Below are 20,036 nucleotides of genomic sequence, written 5' to 3'. Positions count from 1 at the left end.
CAAAGGTTTGGAGAAAAACAATATGAAGTGTTTGAAGCAATAGGTCACCGTGGTGTCAGTTCATATAGCTACCTTTCACTGAGGAATGGTTTTTACAGGAGCAGCTTTCAGGAGGAACATTGGGCATAAATGAAAGGGTGTGCTGAAAATCAAATCTGGTTCTACTTAGAAGAAGATCCCACCCACTTCTCTTGTTTCCATGGCTGTAAATGGTCATGCACACATACACACTTTGGAAATGAAGTTTAATAGTTTTGTGAGTGTGTGTGTGTTTTTTGTGGAGGGATGGTCCAACACATTTCTTTGATTCCCTCTCTTGGACTGAGAGAGTGATCAATGTTCCTCTGCACTCTTAAAGTTACCGGGAAAAGGAGTACAAGAGCAACTCAAGCTTGCTTTGACTACTTCCCACTGCTGGACCAACCTCAGTTTAAACACTGAAATCCTTCACCATTGGTTTCCCACACAGATGTCCACCCTCACCCTCTTGTCCCATACACCTGGAATAGATTCAGAACTTGCAACTAAGACTTTTACTTCAACACAGCACATCTTGTTAGGTCCTGTAGGTAAAAGCAAGAGTGCTTCAAGGCACCATCCAAATCCACTTATAGAAGCTGATATCCCCTTGCTTGACCTTAGAGAATTTGGCCATATGCTAAAGCAATCAAACATCGACAATATCCTTAAACCAAGCGAGTATATTTTTGCTTTGCTCGGATTTTCTGTCTGAAGCTCCATGAAATTGAGTGCTGATGTTAACAGGTGTATGCGCATTCACAGCCGTGTTGTTGAACTGTTGACCAGGAAAAAAAGCCAGAGTCAAAGAATATTATATTTCTTTCTGATGGTTTCCAAATATGTAGAATAAAAAAAAAACATGAAGTGAGGGAGTTGAACCGCTCCATAAATGGAATTAATGCAAACACCTGGCATGTTTATGAACAAAGTAGAGGAACTCATCTGTTATCTGCATTTACGGTAGCTTACAGATATGCCTTGCGCAGTTCATTTGAAGCTTTATGCTATGTGCCTGCACCCTAAAATCCAGTTGGATCATATGTTACGGTCTCATTGTGAACACAAAATACACACGACTATACCATAGCAATATTATCAAACTGTAAAGACATTAAGTATTTTCCATCCTGAATTAAATGATAAAATACATCGACAAATCTGAGTGCCCAACGATGGAGTGTCCTCCATCAACATATAAGTGACAGTTGCGTCATCAGGCCCCCGCAACTACTAAATAGGTGGTTTAATTAATGGATGGCATAAATCATCTCTGACTGTAGGTCTTTAAGACCACAGGAAAAAAGTCGTTAAGATCCCGATTGCAAATACCATCATAAAGGAGGTTTATGAGTCATGGCCGGAATGAAACACTGCTGCTGTTTATGTTGTGAAAATGTGCTCTACCGCACACCATTTTTTTTGTGATATCATTTTTGACATGACTGAGACCATGTTGAGTCACATGTTGTTTGTTTTTAGGTCCTGTTATTAATGTAACCATGACAACTTAGAGATGATTTTTTCCATAAACATTGTCTTTTTTACTTGCACTCAAGGAGTTGCTAAAATTGTGGTTTCAAGTAAGCTCATACTCTATGTTGTTTTGGGGATATTTGATTGCTGGGTGAATTTGACTACGCTCGTATAAAACATTTGACACAGTGGATACAAAGTTACGCAATGTTGTTGCTCTCTCCTCATTTTAGGGTTCGGCAGTGGCGCCTTTACACAGAGGAAAAATCCTTTGGATTTACTGCAATTAATTTGAACATAAATTATTTTATTATTTTTTAGGAAAAAAAAAAGAAAATGTCTCGCCAGTTTCCCATACGTTCAATCATGTGCATCTGAAAATTAATTATTATTTTTAGTGCCCTTGACTTTGGATTTGATGGTTGACGATTTGTTAGCTGTTGGAGGAATGCAATGAGTTCTGCTTTTTGTGTACTTTTGTAAACAGTCTTAATTTCTGGAGTTTATTTAATCAAAAATGCGAGCCAAAACACAAGTGTTTATATTTTTGTTCAACGCACATAAATTGAACAGGACACTGGAAAGAACAAAGCCTAATGCATTAGTGATGGGTAACAAACAACAGTCAAAACAGTGGCTTGACGAGTGGGCAATAATCAAGCGTTCTTTGTTTAGCTACTTCTATGCTTAAGAACACAATTTCATTCTGAACATTTGCTTGGTGAAAGTCTACAAAAGTCTGAAAAGTGTATTTATGACCAAGCTTGTGTGGCTTTGTCTTTCCATCAAACTCAATGTAATCATTGGGTTTTGGACAGGGGGGTCGGCAGGTTATTACGCTGTGCTCCATCATTAACCTCCCGCACCACCTGTAGCCTTAACTCCCCCCCGTGTCTCGCTCAGTCTCAGAGTTGCTCCTTGCAGCAGGCTAGGGCAGCCTCATGGTTGGAGGGTCCCAGCTGTGTAAATGTTTTCAGTTGCTGTGTGACTGCAGCGAGGTCCTTCTTTTTGATCCTGCGCCAAGACAAGCCTGGCCTTGGTTGTTTTTGGCAGCTGCTGGGGACGAAAGAATGTCAGCGTGACTTTAAAAATATGACGGTTTATAATTTGGACCACAAAGTGAAAACTGAGCTGCGGGTACAGTTTGTGATCATCTAATTATGTTGCCCCCTCCTCTTCCATGATTTCCCCCCACAAAGCTAACCCCTTCTTTCATTCTTATCCAGGAATGAAGCTGTAAAGCTGCTTTGTCCCGTGTGAATTATTTTCAGGGTAGACATAATGGCTTTGTGCCCTGCTGCATTACTTCTCATGTGTTTCCTCACATCTCTTTGGAATCGGTTCCAGTCAAATACATAGCAGTGGTTTGTCTCAGCATTTTCTAATATCTATTGTACCTACAAGGCAGGTTCTCTAGTGTGTATTCAACTTCAGTGATCGTTTTTTTTTTTGCACTATTTTGTTTAATCTCACCAAGCCCTCCTCCGAGTCCCAGATCTGTCATAAGCCATTTGGACTAAGGTGTTTGACACACACCTCAAAGTATTTATTAATCAACTGTAAGTCTAACACTTTAGCTGAATAAATGTAACGTGGAACAATCAGAGAGCACTATCCTCAACCCCATCAAAAATCTTTAGGATGAACCAGACCAGAGATAGTCAGGCCTTAGAATTGGATGGCAGTGAACTCTGACCTCACTAACTCTCAATAATGGCCCAACATTCTCACAAGCACAATTTGAGGGTTGGGATGTGTCATATTTTTCTTCCCGGTTTATTATTTTGTGGCCTGGTGTCTTTGAAATCTCAACTAGAGATAAGTGCACCCACCACTCAAATTTAAAGTGACATTGTTATTTATAAAGAGTAGCCTAAACATGACCACCGCTATGTTTTATTTGATTTTTATTCTATGCTGGCGTCGATGAACACACTTTATTCTGGATGGTATAACAAAGCTAGTATAACATTGTGAGAAAACCTCGCAGACGCATTACACGTGCCACACAAGAGGTTATTTATTTTGCACGTTCAGCAACTTGACACTGATACATGAATTGGATTTGTTTAAATAATGAGATTAAAATCTTGATCGTGCCTACTCCTAAAATCCAACCCTTCATTCAGGCAGTGCAAAGTACTATTGTAAAATCTGTCTTTTCACGCACAGACATGAATTCCTCTGGCCTTGAGTAAATGTGCCAGGTTGACTGTGCCAGCATCAGTAGGGGGCATTTCTCCCACACAAGTTGCTCCGAAATCCTAAAGCGTAAATCTAAAGCATAGATGTGTCAAATATTTAACAAATGAATGAGTTTTTAATCTGGGGCTCAGGGGAATGGAGCGTTAAGATAAGGCTCGTTTTTTTTGTTTTCCCTTGATTTGCATAATTTCTCTGGAGTACATGTGCAGATTTAGTCGGCTTTATTCGGGCTCCCCACTGAGATCTGAAACGGAGGCGCGGAATTATAGGAAAAACCTCAGAGGTGTCACAGTAGCCCAAGTGAACCAGTAAAAACGAATGTTGCCAACAACACAGCTTGTATTGTTCATTTGTTTGTCCTTAATGGTGTTAATTAAAAATTTAAATGCATGTTCTCTCCCATTCTAATTGACCTGTTGTTTGCGATTTGATCCAATAGAGACTGTAGACATAGCAACGATGATCTTGAAACTGCCATTGAAGCCATTAAGTGCAGTACAGTATACATAAGACGACAAATGTCGAATCTAATCAGTGGTCCACCTATGAGAATCCAACCGTGTGAAGGAAATGTTTCATTAAAAGTACACACGAGTGTATAATTTTGCAGGAAAAGGTTCTAAATGAGCAAATTAGTTAGTCTAATCACTGATGATGTTAATAATATTGAACATATTGCCTAGTGCAGTAATGCATGATTAAATATTACCTGCCAGCTTGAAGATGAATGATGGCGTCGGCGTTGTAAAAAGCAATAAGTGTAAATACTTTTGGCAGCAAATAAAGTGCTTCAAGATCAACAACTCTATCGGACTTGCAGGGCCAATATGACTTACAGTATGAAGTATTATGCTTTTCCCTTTATTACTGCCTGCACACGCCCCAGCGCATGAAACTGACTTAATGCTCACAACAATCCTATTTAAAACTCACACGTCAAATGCTTTTAATGGCTTGGAGGTTAAAAGAAGGAGAGTGAGGGATGGGAGGGGATACGGGTGGGAGCCAGAGTGAGTGTCCACGCTATAGTAAACAAATTAAGTCAGACTTTATTTTGAGGGGTCAGCTGAACAGAGCATGAGCTGGTGTCTGGGCCCGACATCAGTTGGAGGACCTTTCTGCGACAACGCAGCTCATCTCACAAATTGATGAGGCAATGGAAGGCAAGAGAAAACACCGTCAAGAAAAAGAAAAAAAAAATGGAATCATATTTTGAATGCGTTAACCCTTACAAGCATAATATGGATGGACAGGGTGAGAATCTATATGCGCGTGTGTGCGTGCATGCATGTGTGTGTGTGTGCGTGCATGTGTGTGTGTGTGCGTGCGTGCGTATGTGTGTGTGTGTGCATGTGAGTTGTTCTGTAAACCTGGCAGAGCGGAGGCTGCCACAGACATCATCTCTGCATTTGCATATTCATGGCTCAATTTGCACTTGGCTATGCAAATGTATGCAAACATCGTTTCAGAACATTTCAAAAATAGAAACCAGCATTCCAAACGACGTCTTGCCTTTTAATATGCAGCTGCACAAGAAAAATGAAAAAAAAAAAGTGGGGAAAATTGAACAGGCCAAGTAACGGCTGAATATTTGATTCAATACTGAGGGCTGTGGTCCAATCTTCTGCAAGCAGGTTAAAGACAGATAAGACTTATGTTAATTTTAATGTAAATATGCGATGATTAAATGTCACTGTACTTATTTATCATTTTTAATTCCCTTCCTGTGATGCCCATGTGTACTGCGACATAAAGACAAAAACATTTTTTTAAATTTTTTGTCAAATCCTCAGGCCTATTTAGCGTGGTAATTAGATGTGGATGAATTTTGATTCCACTACAGTGACGTTAAAAAAAGAAAACATAATTATATTCTCACCGCTTGCATTAGAACTATATTTTCTATTTAATGTCTTTTCAAATATGCTAGATGAGCTTTTTTTTTTTCTCTCAAGCCCATCTGACAGTGTTGGTTGACTGTGAAATGGTTATTTGATAGAGAATGAATGGAAGGAAACGAGAGCAGCAAAATCTTCTACTTAGCTTAAATCCTATTCATCTGGTGGGCACAAGGCAGGGAATTGCAGTTCCCTTGGCACAGGGTCTGTCTGAGGGGCCGCGTGGGGCCCTTCAGAGCTTTATCTCCGCTCCCTGTGCTCCTTAGGATAAACAGCTCCACGTGGAACACTAATCTTTCCTTTCCTTTGCCACACTTTTTGTCTTCCCTCATAACCAAGCATATCCTCTCCCCCCCCCAACCCCCCGTCCTGCAAACGGCAATCAGCAGCCTGTTGAGACGACGCATGCTTTCCTCTACGTGAAACAAACGGTTCTCCCAGGAGGAGCTTGTTAAACTCTCACCACGTTTTGAGCTTGGTTCTGCTGATTTGCAAAATGTGTTAATTTTATGACTTTCAAGTCAGCCGTTAAAGCAAAAGCCTTGCTAATTAGCCGGTAGTGGGAGGTGAGTGGCAAAAAAGTAGGCATGCCACCGCTTGAGGTGCCTTCATCATTTTTTATGAGTGAGCTCAGTGGGGCGTCTTTTTTACCTTTTGCTCTCCACTTCACACCATCTTCGGTAGCCTGGATTCAGATGCTTTAACCCCGCCCCTTTTCTTTAATCTTTGGTCACTCCGTCGTGTTAGTTTAACTAGCTACAGGAGTTCCACATGTCACGCACGCACTAGTAGAAACAAGCCGTAGAATACATAACTGTTTCTACCAACCAATAAATTGCCTGGCCACATTCTCAATCAAGCATGTCATATTTTCTTTCACTGTGGGATTTATTTCAAGAATGCTTATTAAGAGTGCTGCCATTTACTTTTGTTTTCCCAGCACAATGAAGCAGTGCAGGTGTGGAAGAAGAAGTTGATTCCGATTCTCAACAAGCGAGACAAAGTTCTTGAGTAGAAAAGTGGAGGCTGCCTCTTTAAGATAGTTTTAAGTGATCAAAATTTCATGCAAGGCTGCAATTGGTGGTATAATGTTGCTCTGTATGAGCGTTGCTTAATGACTGCCATGTGTGGACAGTGGGTTTTGGAAGGGGATTTTGTGGAGGCAAGGGCTGGGGGCCTGAGACTAGGCCAGACTTGAGTAGACTGGTGAGGTCTGGGGAGATTGGAAAGCTGAGTGGAGAGAAGTCTCGCAGAGGGGCTCCAAAAAGGCCAGCCATATGAGATTACAACATACCTAAGAAATGTGCTCGTCGGGAAAGTTTGTGTATTTTGGGAAGTGCTCCAAATTTTCCACAGACAGCTTTTTATTTTTTGGGTTATCTCACTCTCCCCCCCCACCTCTCCCTCTCCTCGTAGTTGGGACTAATTGCGTGGCGCAGCGCCCGCTGAGTCAATAAGAGACAGTCTGCTCCCTTTCTTTTTTTTCCTCCTTTGCTCACCTCTCTTTCCAAACATTCGCTGATAGGGTGTGTATTTTTCAATGTAAAGGATAACATGTCTGTATATTTTTCAAGCGCAAGGGTTCAGGGTTGTTTTGTCGGTTTGATTTAAAAAGGATGACATTTTGAAGCAGGAGGGAGCCAACGTTTCCACTTTGTGGTTGGCAAAAAAAAAAAAAAAAAAATGCGCAGTAGCAACACGGGCTCTTGGAGGGAGGGTTAAACTTATGTCACCAAAAACTAAACAGGAGACATTAAGATGTTTGATTTAATATGAGGTAAGATGATTACTTAAGTAATTGCAGTGTTTGTTTATTTAACTTTCAGTAGCACACGTACAAACTTCAGCGTAAATATCCAGAGTTATCGCTCATTCATTAATGCTGCACATTCTGTTTTTGGCCAAGGTATCACTCCCATTAATGTCACGTTGATTTCAAATGCTTTAGCAGTAGCAGCACTACGAAGAGGGGAAACAGGCCATACCTCCACCTGCTGTTCAGCTGTAGTTCTTCACACATGAACAGACACTGCCTTTGCAGGGTTGAACTGCAACGGTCTGAACACATGAACAACTTTCACCAGATAGCTGCAGGGCACGATGCACAGTTCTGTCAGTGGCATAAAATGCCGGCCGAGACTGCAACCTTTGCGCTCTTTTGTCTGTTCACTTCACTCAGGCCACAAGAGTGGAACAACTGCCTGACTGATTTCAGTGTCATCCTCAAGCTGTTACATTGTTTGAATAAACATATGGAATACACGCATGAGTATTCTTGAAAGAAGACATCTATTTTCAGGGAGTCATTTATTAGTACAAATATGGTATGCTGGAGACTAATGTCAACTGAATTGTCACCATGTAGTGCTGGGAAAATGAAGCTTCGAATTTGCTTCACGAATCAGTTGTGTTTTAGATCAGCATGTATTGTCTAAGAGAAAGAAGTCAAGACTATACAGTATGATGTCGTTCATCAACAGTGCCTATAGTAGTTTAATATCAGTATGCAGTGATAACTGGAGACACTGCCTTGTTCATGGACTAACTAGGTTAGTAGCTCTATCCTTATTTCTTCTCATTTCTTTAGCCGACTTTCTGTCACTTGTAATCACAGGGATACAACAAGCTTCCTGAGCTTCATTGGATTCTGACTTACTCTGGGAACAAACAATGTTGATAGCAGATAAGCAGTTTGAATCCAGAACATATCAGACTGGATTGAAATAAAGTTTCTCCCTATGCAAAGAAGGAGGTTGGCAGGGAGATGTTTGCTATTTGCTGAATCTTGGGGTGGGCGTGGTTGAGCGATGAGCGGGATTTAGGGGTGAGAACATTCACACAACATTTAGTGCTAGTAAATAGCGACAAAGACGATGACTGCGTTGATGTTAAATTAGTTGACTCTACACAAGTTAACATAAAGAACAGCAGGTGATGTGACAGTGCAGCTGAAAAAAGGGCATTTGTGTGAGCCAGGCTGTTGCCAGCTGCATTACTCTGTCTCTCTGCTCCCGCAGATACTCATCAGCTTGGCACTGATTTCCATCCCCCCCATCACCCATCAACAGCACATGGTGACACACTACCTCACGACTAAAAATCCCATTACTTTTATCCTTTGCTAATACCGAGTTGCTGGTGCCTCCTGTCAACAAAGCCCATGGCACAAACAATTTCCTTTCTCTCCAATCTATTTGGCTGAACTGCTTATAGTCAGGAGTAAGACCCGTTAAGGCCCTGCTGGAGTAAATCGTGGTTGAAAAGGTTGACAGTGTTATTGAAACAGTTCCAAGTAGTCTGAATGACAACAAAGCCCCATTTGCCATTTCTATGGGTGTGTCTGATTGTACTGCATGTTTTAATTGTTGTAAATTTAATTTATATCTGAATAGGTGATTATTTGTCATTATTAGAGACAGTCTGCGTAGCACAAGTGGTACTCTTACCGCACTTTGATAATCACTGAGCTACTGCACATATGAATATATGAATATGAAAGTACAATAAGGCTATCAAAGCAGTTTTGAATGGCAAAGTTACCCAGGCATGCAGCAAACATATTTTAGTTTAGTGTGTGCCATTGTCTGTGTTACCAACAATTAGAATGTAAACTAATCTTTTGCCATTTAAGTATTGATGGAAGCATTCCTCCTGCCCCAGGATAAAAAATGTCAGCCAAGTGCAATTTTTGATTTTTGTTTCCCCCCGAACACATCAATCTTGGTAAAGGTTTGTGCTCAAAAAAGTGCGATTTTAATTCAAACCAGTTCAAATTCATAGTCTGCCAACGCTTTATCTTGATCTGTTTTCGATTGTTCAAGTTACCTAATGTTGTGGCCAATAAATCACCCTGCCTTGGTCGTGGTGTACGCGAGGCTCCCACCAGCAGTAACATACGCCAGCGTATCATCGGTGATGCGTCAGGACTTGCTGTGTTCACTCTCAAGCCCGACTCCGCCTGCCTGACCTTTCTGACCCGACCGCATTCCTTTCTTGGGTGATTGGCAGCCCATGCAAATACTACACAAAGATGACTGGCATTAAGAGCCACTCCACACCCTTCCCACAATGGCCTCGGCCCCTCCCCATCAACAGAGGCTGAGCTCCCATCATTGTCCGGTTACAGTGGCCTTTTACCGCTCCAAAGTTGGCTCTTCCCTGGAACCACCCCAGAACTTTTCCGGGGTCTGTATTGCAATGTGTGACACGTAGGCACGATCTTTCTGTTTACCTGCCTTCTCTCTCCACCTTGTCTTCTTCTTCACAATATATGTCGGCATCCCCGCTCCCCCTGGCAGTCCCAACTGCGAACATGACATAGCTCGGGAATGTTTTTTTTTTTTTACAGCCCACAAAACAATATTCTATTTGCATGAATTTGGTTATGTATCTCAGTCTTTATGCAATGTCACAGTCAGATCTCTTTGCTTTTACCACTGAAAGGTAAACAGCTTTAGGTGTTGTTTGTGAGTTGACTTGCCTTCATGGCGTGACAAGGCCTTAGGGCACCAAAATGCATTGCGCCTCTGACTGCGTCAAATCTCTCAGGGCAGGAAGGACCCCAGTCAACTTGTGTTGTCTAATGTCACACACCAGCAGTAAGCCAAGTCAATAAAATGAACACCTGCTGATCAAAGCGCTGACAAGGATGCTGGATGAAATTCCAACTTACAGCACAAGGTAGCAGAGCAAAAGGATGAAAATGTTTGCCGCGTATCTTTTCCCCTGCAGCATTCAACGTGTTTGGTAGTAGAACAGCTCGCAGGTATTTGGATCATTAAAAGATCCCAGCGCTGAGCTGCTGGGTACCTCTGAATACTTCTTGGGAATATTCCCTAATGAGTTCCACGGACCTTAAACTTTCTCCTTCTCGCCTCCCTTCCTAATCTGTTATTCCTTTTGTTCATTTACCTTTTGTTCTTTCCCTTTATATGTTTGCCTCTATTCTTTAATTGCTCTTCCCACCCAGTGTGAGCCCTGTCTCTCTGCCCTCCTCCCATGTCCCAAGAGAAGTAAGGAGACGCGGCCATGTGGCTTTGCTGACAATGACATGAATGGCCGTGGTGGCAGGGCCACCTCTCTGAGGACGAGGATACATGGGGGGGGGAACGGGGAGGTGAAGGAGGAGGAGGAGAAAAGATGCAGAGAATGAAAAGGGGTGGGAAAGATGAGCACAAGAAGCCTGAGCTCAGCCCTTATTTCTCTCACCATTCTCTATGGTTGAGGAGGAATCCCTACCCTGGGTGGTTTTTAGAGTGGAAGGTAGGATGAAGACTGGGGAGGGTAGTTAAGTTTAAATCACAGACGACAAGCACACAAGAGGATCAACTTCTACAATTCTCCTCTGAGGTTGAAGCATGTGATGCACTGAAGGACAATAAAATACGTCTGACATGTTTTGCTTTGGCGTTACTATGAAGTTGTTTACGCAAAACTCAGCGAAGCAACTGGGTACTATTTTACACAGCAACATAGTTCACATGTGTTTAATTACACCCTTAAAACCCAAACTGCCGTGTTTCACTGACAAAAATACAAAAGAATTAAAACGTGGCACCAACCCCGTGTCGTGGTCCAAGTCTTCGTTCCCACCAAATATTGCAGCTCCATAAACAACTACATGGCAGGAACTGAATGATTGAACTCTGAGCTCCCAGATGAAGAGGGTAGTAAAGCCAGCCATCATGATGATGACGATCATAATAAAAAAAATGAGCTTGCTGATGCTAATAACTCGCCGTTAAACAATTCCAGTTCCAACTTATTGTGTCATCAGGCAAAGCATCAGAAGAAAAAAAGCATCCTGCTGTGAGAAACTACAAACACAAAAGTGTTTAATGGAACAAACATGCTCACACAATTCCATTTATTCATCGCACATCCCAACCAAAACAAAAGGATATCGAAAAAATGCCAGGCGAGTAAGAGCTCATAGATAAGCGCAATTTGAGGTAGAGAAGGAAAGACCCTAACCCAAATACTACCTCCAAATCACTGTTGCACCCCCACATCATCTAATACTTGCCAGTCTGCCAACTAGTCCATAGCACACCATCAGCATGCAGATAATTTTTTGTTTTAATAGAATCGCTTAAAACAATTAATTAATAACCCCCCCCCCCCCCCCCCCCCTTCACACCTCTTCTTCACACCCCACACTAACACCCTCACACACTCATTCCCCTGCGTCGCAGGAGATACAGCCGGTAATAAAAAGGCATTTATTGGACGATTTTCTGGAGGCCCGTTGGTTATTAACATGTAAATTAAATCATCACAGCTGTTCCATTTTCAATCAGATGGAGTTTGAGAGAGGCGGGACGCAGACGAGGACACCGCTGCACTGATTTTATTACGCACACCTTCATTAGGGAGGCCTGCAGCCACGGGCACCACCATAACAATCAACCTCCTGACATAAACAACATGAAGATTCGACTGGCATGTAAAGTACACCCACACAATAGTAATGATGGCACAATGAACAAAACACATTAAAAACAGATAAACCACAAAATAACTTCAATACTTGTACATACAAAATAGACAATTAGGGCTGTTTTTTTCTTCTTTGGTTTTGTTTCAGATTCACTGGGGCCAGTGATGTTCTCTTTGGTGTGTTTTATTTGTTGAAGTCAATCGAAGGTTTTTTCTCTTTTTGGACTTTCAAATGCAGGCATCCAAAAGCCCAAAAGCACCCCGGCTTCCCTGCTGCCTTGGAGACAGGACGGATAACGGTTGTCATTAATGAGATAGCTAGTTTGGCACAAAATGCATCCAATGATGGACTTTGTCTTTGATGGTTTTTCTAATCCATGTATATATTTAAAAGGCCTTGGAGATGGCCATCCTCGTAAGAAGCAATACTTAGATGTGCAGGTCAGCAAGACGAAGGGCTGTGATGAGATATTGGTAAGTCTGTGTAGAAAGGTTAATGTCACCCACTGAAGGCACTAATAGTTTAGCTTTGACACTGGCCTGTAGGGAATACGGTGGAAATCTAATAGAAACTAACTCATTGACGCATAAAATGTACGTTTCAACTATTTCATTATCCCCATACCATCCTACGGTGACATATATCAACAGGGTTGAAGTAGATGGCCTTTTTTCCCCTCAACTCACAAGCCTGAGAGGATATTGATCTTTCATCTTTTCTGGGGAAGAATCACATTATTGCCAATAGGGAATTAAGTGCCACAGCCATATGGAAATTAAAGCATGCTAGGCAGTGGAACGTGGCAATAAAGTAATGTATGTCCACACGGGAGATCGATTTATCTTCTTAATAAGTGTAAATGGATCAGTGGATTTGCAACATGCACTACAATATGTGCACTCTAGCCATCAACTAAATGAAGACAGCAAATAACTTCACAGAGGAGGGGGGAAAAAAGTCAAGAGTTATGACCGACACTGTAAGGGTAAGTGTTAATAAAATGCCATAAATGCATTTATGTTTTTATGGGGAATTTAGCCTCTCAAAATCCCTGTAATACAAAATATTTTTGAAGATCCAAGGATAGGGAAGGTGAGGTTTGTGTGACGATGAAAAGCCAGAAAGCACCATGTACTTGTGTGTGAGATAATGGAGTGACCTCCAGTTTGTCCGTGCAAAGAGCGTCTGGCTGCATTCTAGAAAGAAAATAAAAAGAGAAAAAGGTTGTTATTTTTAGGGTCGATTGCAATGTGAAAGGCCTCTGAGTTTAGTGTGCAGAGATAAAAATCATAGTCAAAGGAAAGGAAAAGAAGATTTGTAAAGAAGATCATTAAAAAGAACAGGACAAACAAGACATAAGAATTTGTGGTTGCGGTAAGAGAAATCTGAACATTTACCATCGCGATGATCTCACTGCTGCGAATCTCCGGCAACCATCCATAAAAGGAAAAAAACAACAACAGACGCAACTCTAAAAAGAGATTCCTAATTTACATAGATTATATATTAATCCAGATGAATTAGCATATATATTTGAATTAGGATTTAACCGCTTTAAGGCCTCCTTTTGATTATTCCACTATGACTCCAACCTCAGATCACGCTGAATAGAATTTTGTCTTGAACATTAACAGACTATGCTAATAGTGGCTAATGGTGATATGCAGATTTAGTTAATTACTAAGTGGATTTCACTCCTTTGCTATGCTCTGCCTCACGAGCGCATGTTTGTTTTAGTTTATATTCACAGAGGCTTATTAAGTCATATCCTCCAGTTAATGCAAGAGAATAAACTTTGCTGGAATTTGGCTCCCATCCCATTTTTTTTTCTGCTGAACAAAAGAAAATGATCCTACACTTCCTCCTCATCTTCATGATTATTGCAGCCCTGATCGTCATCATCGCCGTAATTTGCCTCATTATCTACAGTAGTTAGTGTAAAGATGATCCTCCTAAAATATGTCCCCCTCTTTAATTCAATGTAGCTATATGCATGCCTGCGCCAAAGTTTTTTCGCAGTGGAAATAATCTTCAGCTCCCCTACCTTGTAAACAGCGCAATTAATCGGCCCTGGCATCGGTTTTATGACTAATTTTCCTGTGGCGCAACAAACTTGGCTACATGTCATATTGGTTTATTGTTGTGGCACTGATAATCAATAGCATGGATGCTGAGACGCCGTGGCAGGCCTGTTGTGAATTGATCTACCGTGGATGTGAAAGTCTTTGCCGCCTTCAAAATGACAGGCCGCATATCATGAGCTTGTAGTCTGTTTAACCTTTAGAGGATGATGTAGCCACACACTGATGCAGCTGGAAACGCAGCGAAGGCACTAACTAATAAAGCCTGTTGTTATTTTGTAATACACCCTTCTCGCAGCAATAAAATGTGAAGGTGTCGAGTGACTCATAGGAAAAGATTTGGGATCCCCTCCTACAATCTACATACTCAGTAGCCCCCCCACCTCCCCCAAATGGATGCAGGGCGCCAGCTCTTGTGTCACATGCAACGTTGACTATGAATTTTATCACATTGATCAAGGGGTGCTAACTTGTAATAATTGGATGTTAAATTAAATAGCTCTCTTCTATTCCTTGCCATCTCAATTGTAATTGTCATTGGGTGGCAGTTAATATGATGAATGAGCGATTGTGTTTTGCGCAGTGAAGCATGACCCCAATGACTAATGCTACTTTTGGCTGCATGGCAAGCCTCCATTTTTCAGCCTCCGCTTTAATATGTGCCAATAGGAATATTAGGAGGACTTAGTAGTGGTAAAGGAGAGAAGAGAGGGGGCTAAATATGGCTTTGGGCTCTTGCATGAGAGGATTAGGGGATCGTAACTTGACAAATTCACTCATTCCAAGTGTATCCTACATGTTTGTCTGGAACACAGTTTTGATCGACACTGTTTTTGTGCTATCTTTTAAGGTTGCAGCTCTAGAGCTTCTGAATTGCTCTGAATGGTTTGAATCTTGGCTTGGACTTTTTCGTCTGGGGTTTGCGTACTCTCCGTGTGCCTGTGTGACTTCAGCTTCCTCCCTCATTCCCAAAACATGAATGCCAGGTCAATTGACTGCTGTAAATTGTCCATAAGACTTTGAATAGTTTGTTTAACCAGTCACACCATGCCTCACTTATGACCTTGTTGTAGAAGAAGTGGACGAAAAGAATTGAGTGGATGGATGACCATCACCATCTTGTTGATGTTATCTTTCTGAAATGCTGTGTTACATTTATGCCAGGTGTAACAAGACACATTATTTTAATAATAATAATAATAATAATAATGATGATAATGATAGTGATAATAATAATGATAATAAGAAGAAATTGCATTCATAAAGCAGCTTTCAAGAAATACAAGGACACTGTTCAGTCAGAATAAAATCATTCAATAAGATAAAATATATTATACCTTACAAAAAAAACAGCTTTCCTTTTGCCACTATAATATTCTGTCGAAGCACTTGAGAAACATTGAAACGTGTTTTGCAAAAGATGAGCTTTTATGTTCTTTTTGGTCAGCCTTTTTGGTTTTTGCCTCGGAACAATGCTGGATGAGTCGTTTCAGTGATCTTGGGGTAATATCTGTAGGCTGGGAAGGTTCACCACTGTTCCATGCTTTCTCAATTTGTGGATAATGACTCTCACTGTGGTTCGTTGTCGTCCTAAAGCTTTAGGAATAGCTTTGTAACTCTTTCCAGACTGAGAGAGTCCATTACTTTATTTCTCATCTCTTTTTGAATTTCTTTTGATTGCCACATTTTGTGGCAGCTTTGTGAGATCTTTTGGTCGACTTTGGTGTGTTTTTTGATTGAATAGCTATGCAGGTAATCAGACTTGGGTATGGTCAATGAAAACAAAATGAAAAATGAAGCTACAGTAAATTCAGGATTTAACAACGGGGCAAGTGCAGGGTCAGGCATCTTAAATTAAATCAACATTTCAAAACTACATTTTACATTTATGTTATAAGTAATATGTTTATCGGTTTAGCTTTGCCTGATATTTTCATTTATTTCGTGATCTTAATGATTAACATGGGGAAACAATACAAAAAAGAGAATTTAAAAATGGGGAGAATTATTTTAAATCAGATGAAAACAAGCAGTATTAATGCTTACAACAAACTGTAATTAACACTTTTATTTTAACATATTTTACAGAATATTACAGTTAAAATACATCTGATTAAATTGTAATATTTGCTCCTTCAATTTTTTACTTCACTCCTACAATATTTACTATAATATGTTATGCAGACTATACAATGATGTACATTAGTGCGGCGAAACAAATACAAACAACCGTTCAGACATTTGTGGAGGACTGGATCATCCTAAATAAATACGCGACAGCACGAAGCTAATCCATCTTTTTTCCCTGTGACACAGGAGAAATCCCAAGCATTAAGACTGACAAAGACACAAGGTCCAAAGTAAATACACGTGTAGCTAAAGCAAACATACACACATTCGCCACCATCCTAAGTGATCTTGTGAAGGTTAATACAGCAGCAAATAACCATATTCAACAGGCTCATCTCCCTCTACTCATTAGCAGATGAACGATAGGCCTATATTTAAAGAAGCATCACACATTAGTGTCATCATAAAATGCGCCTGGACATTCATCTGTGTACACAGAGGCGTGTGCATGAAACAAAGTTGTGCATTCACACCTGACTATCTACACACATAAAGGGAGGATTGAGCATGCCAGACGGTGTTTTCATCATAGCTGGACAAGAATTATTCTCCATCCACCACCTCCCAGTGCGGCATGTATTCTATTGCAGTGTGAGCGTGTCTGGTTCCCTGCATGGTGACGTGGAGCCTGCTCATGAGCTGACAGTCTACGAGCGAGACAGCTGTGGGGTGCGGGGCAACACCAGTGGCAGTGATTAGCATTAGCTTCCATGGGGCATCGCAGTAGCTGCTGGGAGATTCCATCATATGCATGGCCTGTCTCTTCATTGGAAAGTGACAACCCCCCGTGGCATGACGAGCTCAGTGCAGGCAACTCTAAGAATAGGCTTCATAAACACAATCCTCATCCCCCCTCTTCGAAAATATCATCGCAGTTAACATCCTGTTATGATCATTCATTCCCACTGCAACCCAGCTATTTTTGTACATCACAATTACTTCAGATGCTTTTTATTACAAATTACTGGTTAGTAAGAAGGGTGTCATGTGCGAAAAGGAAGTGGTGGATAATATTGCAGAAACGGATCAGTGAGTCATGCATGAATCTTAATAGCAGAAGTCGGGCAGAAGGTATGATAGTGGTTGTCTAGTTCTGAGCCAAATGGGAATGTTACGTGCTCTGCACACGCAATTATATATTTTTTGAATTTGCGAAACTCTACCTCACAATGACATCCCACACTTAGTGATCTGTCCATCACATCAATTAAATTTTCATTTTCAAACCAAAAGTCTTACATGATCATATGTGACCTGATGTCCTGCATTGTTGCAAAAGTCACATTATGAAATGAAGAGGAAGCAAAGCTAGCTCTTTGCCCACCTGGTTCAACGAGTTGCTCATCGATGTCTGGAGTCACTATCACAATGAACTTCATAATGTTTCCATTCATCGTTATTTGTTTTGTCCTCTTCAGTCATCTTTCTTTCTGATTGGCTGATTCTCATTCAACTTGACAAACACAGAAATGGCATTTTTACTGTACTATATATTGATCGTTGTTTTACATTTCCTCTCAGCATTTATTAATTGATCACAAAGTAAAACACCATTTTTTCACAAAGCTTACAATGTCATCAAAGCAATGTACCAAATCTGAGTGATTTATTTTTGCTTTATTGGGTTTCCCAAATATTTTGGAGTTGGTAAAAATGTTTCACAACTGCTTTTTGGCTTTGCGATTTTGATTAAACTTGTCAGCCACCTTAATGGCAGATGCATCACAAATAAAGTATTTTTAAAAGGTTCCACTGGTGAACATGTTCCACAGATAAAATATTGTCGCACCCCATAAAGCTGGAAGACTGTACAAAAAAATACATGCATGGATGTGTTGACTTTGACTGAAGGGTTTCTGCTTCACTGATATTGATTTCCTGCGGGAGTGTGTATTTTTCTGCACATTTAAACTCTTTACTGAACTGCTTCCCAAATACACATAAAAAAAAACTTTAAAACATTTATAAGTTATTAGCAGATAATTTCTCACTTTAAAACCCTTTCATGTATAAATCATGTGTATTTTGACTTGAAGGGGGCCGTTTCTGTTATTGATGAGGTGCTCGACTGTAATCAATTAGTAAATAGCTTTTAAATAATGCATTTATTAGACCTAGTGATGTCTTTAATGCCAGTGCATTGCAGTGCAAATACTTCTGAAGTACCCTAATGAGTCTTTTCTGGGCCAGCTCGGGGTAAATGACACATCTGACTCTGACGTTGCCTTGTTTACACAGAGTTGCCATCTTGTAGCCAATGTATAAAGGATGGTACAAATTGTTATCATGCTCATCTTTGTGGAAAGGGCTTGTATTTATGTTTACGTACTGACTGGAGCTTTTAGGTCAATTTACAATCTTATGTTGTCATAATCACAATGAGCGAAAAATAGTTCCTTCTAGTGTCACACTGTAATTTATGTTAAGTAATTACCTCGAGGACGTGAGAGGAGGAATCCACCACCTGCCTGTAGACAAACCTCTTGTGAAGACCTGAGCTGTTTAGCCAAAGTCTGCATCAGCAGCCAGGTTATCCATCATCGTCAGCCGCATCCTGTTTGTGGTCTGTCAGCAACATGTGTATGTGCGCACACGCATAGTACACGAGTGCGTGTGGGAGAGCCGGGTATTGTTGGAGTGCTGAGGCTCTGCTGGCAGGGGTGGCTTTTAATTGGAACACCCAGTGAGTGGTATGAGTGCCGCTGTCACAATGAAAACTCCACAGACGGGCCCACACTGATTCACTCATATGGTGTGCTACTGTCTCCTGAGGGCTTGCAGATAATAAAGGCATTCACAGCTTTAAATACCCATGCATTGTGTGTTTGCGTGTGTGTCATACCTGCAATGTGTGTGCTCATGCCGCCCATGTCCTAAGAGGCTGCCAAATATATTCTTGTTGTCCATACCGATTTGACAGCTGGATTGTTTAAACATTAGGGTATTGTTATTTTGGCTGGAGATTTAAATCAGGGTGCCGAGGGTTGAGAATGACACACTGACTGCTGAGAATATTTCTGGAAGTCTTGTGTCAATAATGCACACATATATGATGTTTAACAGAAAATATCATACAGTTGTGGTGTTAGGATATATCCTGACATGACATACTTTCATGGAACTGACAATTTATTATTTATATTTTACAATGTATACATTTAACTGTGAGGTTTGGGTTAGAATCTTAGCTCCAACAATGGTGTGTGGAGTTTACATGTTCTTCCTATGATTGCATGGGATTTCAACAACATGCATGTTAGGTAATTAATTGAACTTTAATTTACCCATAGATGAAAGTGTGAGTGCGATTGTTTGTCTAAATTTTACTGCCAAAAATGGAGTTGTGCAGAGTCCAGTAAAGTGTGGGAATACTTTTACTTTGACAGTGTCAATCTAAAGTAAACTTTCTTATCTCAGAAAATCCCTTTTTATAGTTAGGTCTCATTTGGGTGCAAGTGTACATTTGATTGTGCATTGTGTTTGACTAATTTACATGCATATTTTTCTAACAGAGAACCTGGAATAAACCTACATGAGCATGGGGACAGTATCTGCAAACTCCACACGTGGGCCTGAGCTGAGTTTCAAACCCAGCACCCCTCGACTGTGAGGCATTCGGGTTAACCACCAGTCCCCCTGTGCTGCAGTAAGTATTTCTCCCTCAAATATTATTATCTTGTGAACATAGCTTGTCTATCTTGTCCAAACACCCATGGTGAGTTTTCCTCTTTCCATCTCCTCTTCACTAACACTTTCAACAGTGTACTTCTGACTCATTCATCCACTATT

General features: G+C 40.8%; 1 long non-coding RNA gene across 2 annotated transcripts in view; it reads left to right on the top strand.

Moving 5' to 3' along the window:
* LOC119127447 overlaps nucleotides 1-20,036 on the top strand; it is a 188,334-nt gene that overhangs the window by 92,067 nt on the left and 76,231 nt on the right. For both annotated transcript variants that reach the window (XR_005098824.1, XR_005098825.1), the window contains exon 2: nucleotides 19,760-19,893. This is a non-coding gene — a long non-coding RNA (uncharacterized LOC119127447). The remainder of the gene's footprint in view (nucleotides 1-19,759; nucleotides 19,894-20,036) is intronic.

This window comes from Syngnathus acus, chromosome 9 (genome assembly GCF_901709675.1).
Source record: "Syngnathus acus chromosome 9, fSynAcu1.2, whole genome shotgun sequence".
In the NCBI taxonomy this organism is placed as follows: domain Eukaryota; kingdom Metazoa; phylum Chordata; class Actinopteri; order Syngnathiformes; family Syngnathidae; genus Syngnathus; species Syngnathus acus.
This window is presented reverse-complemented; position numbering and strand designations above follow the sequence as displayed.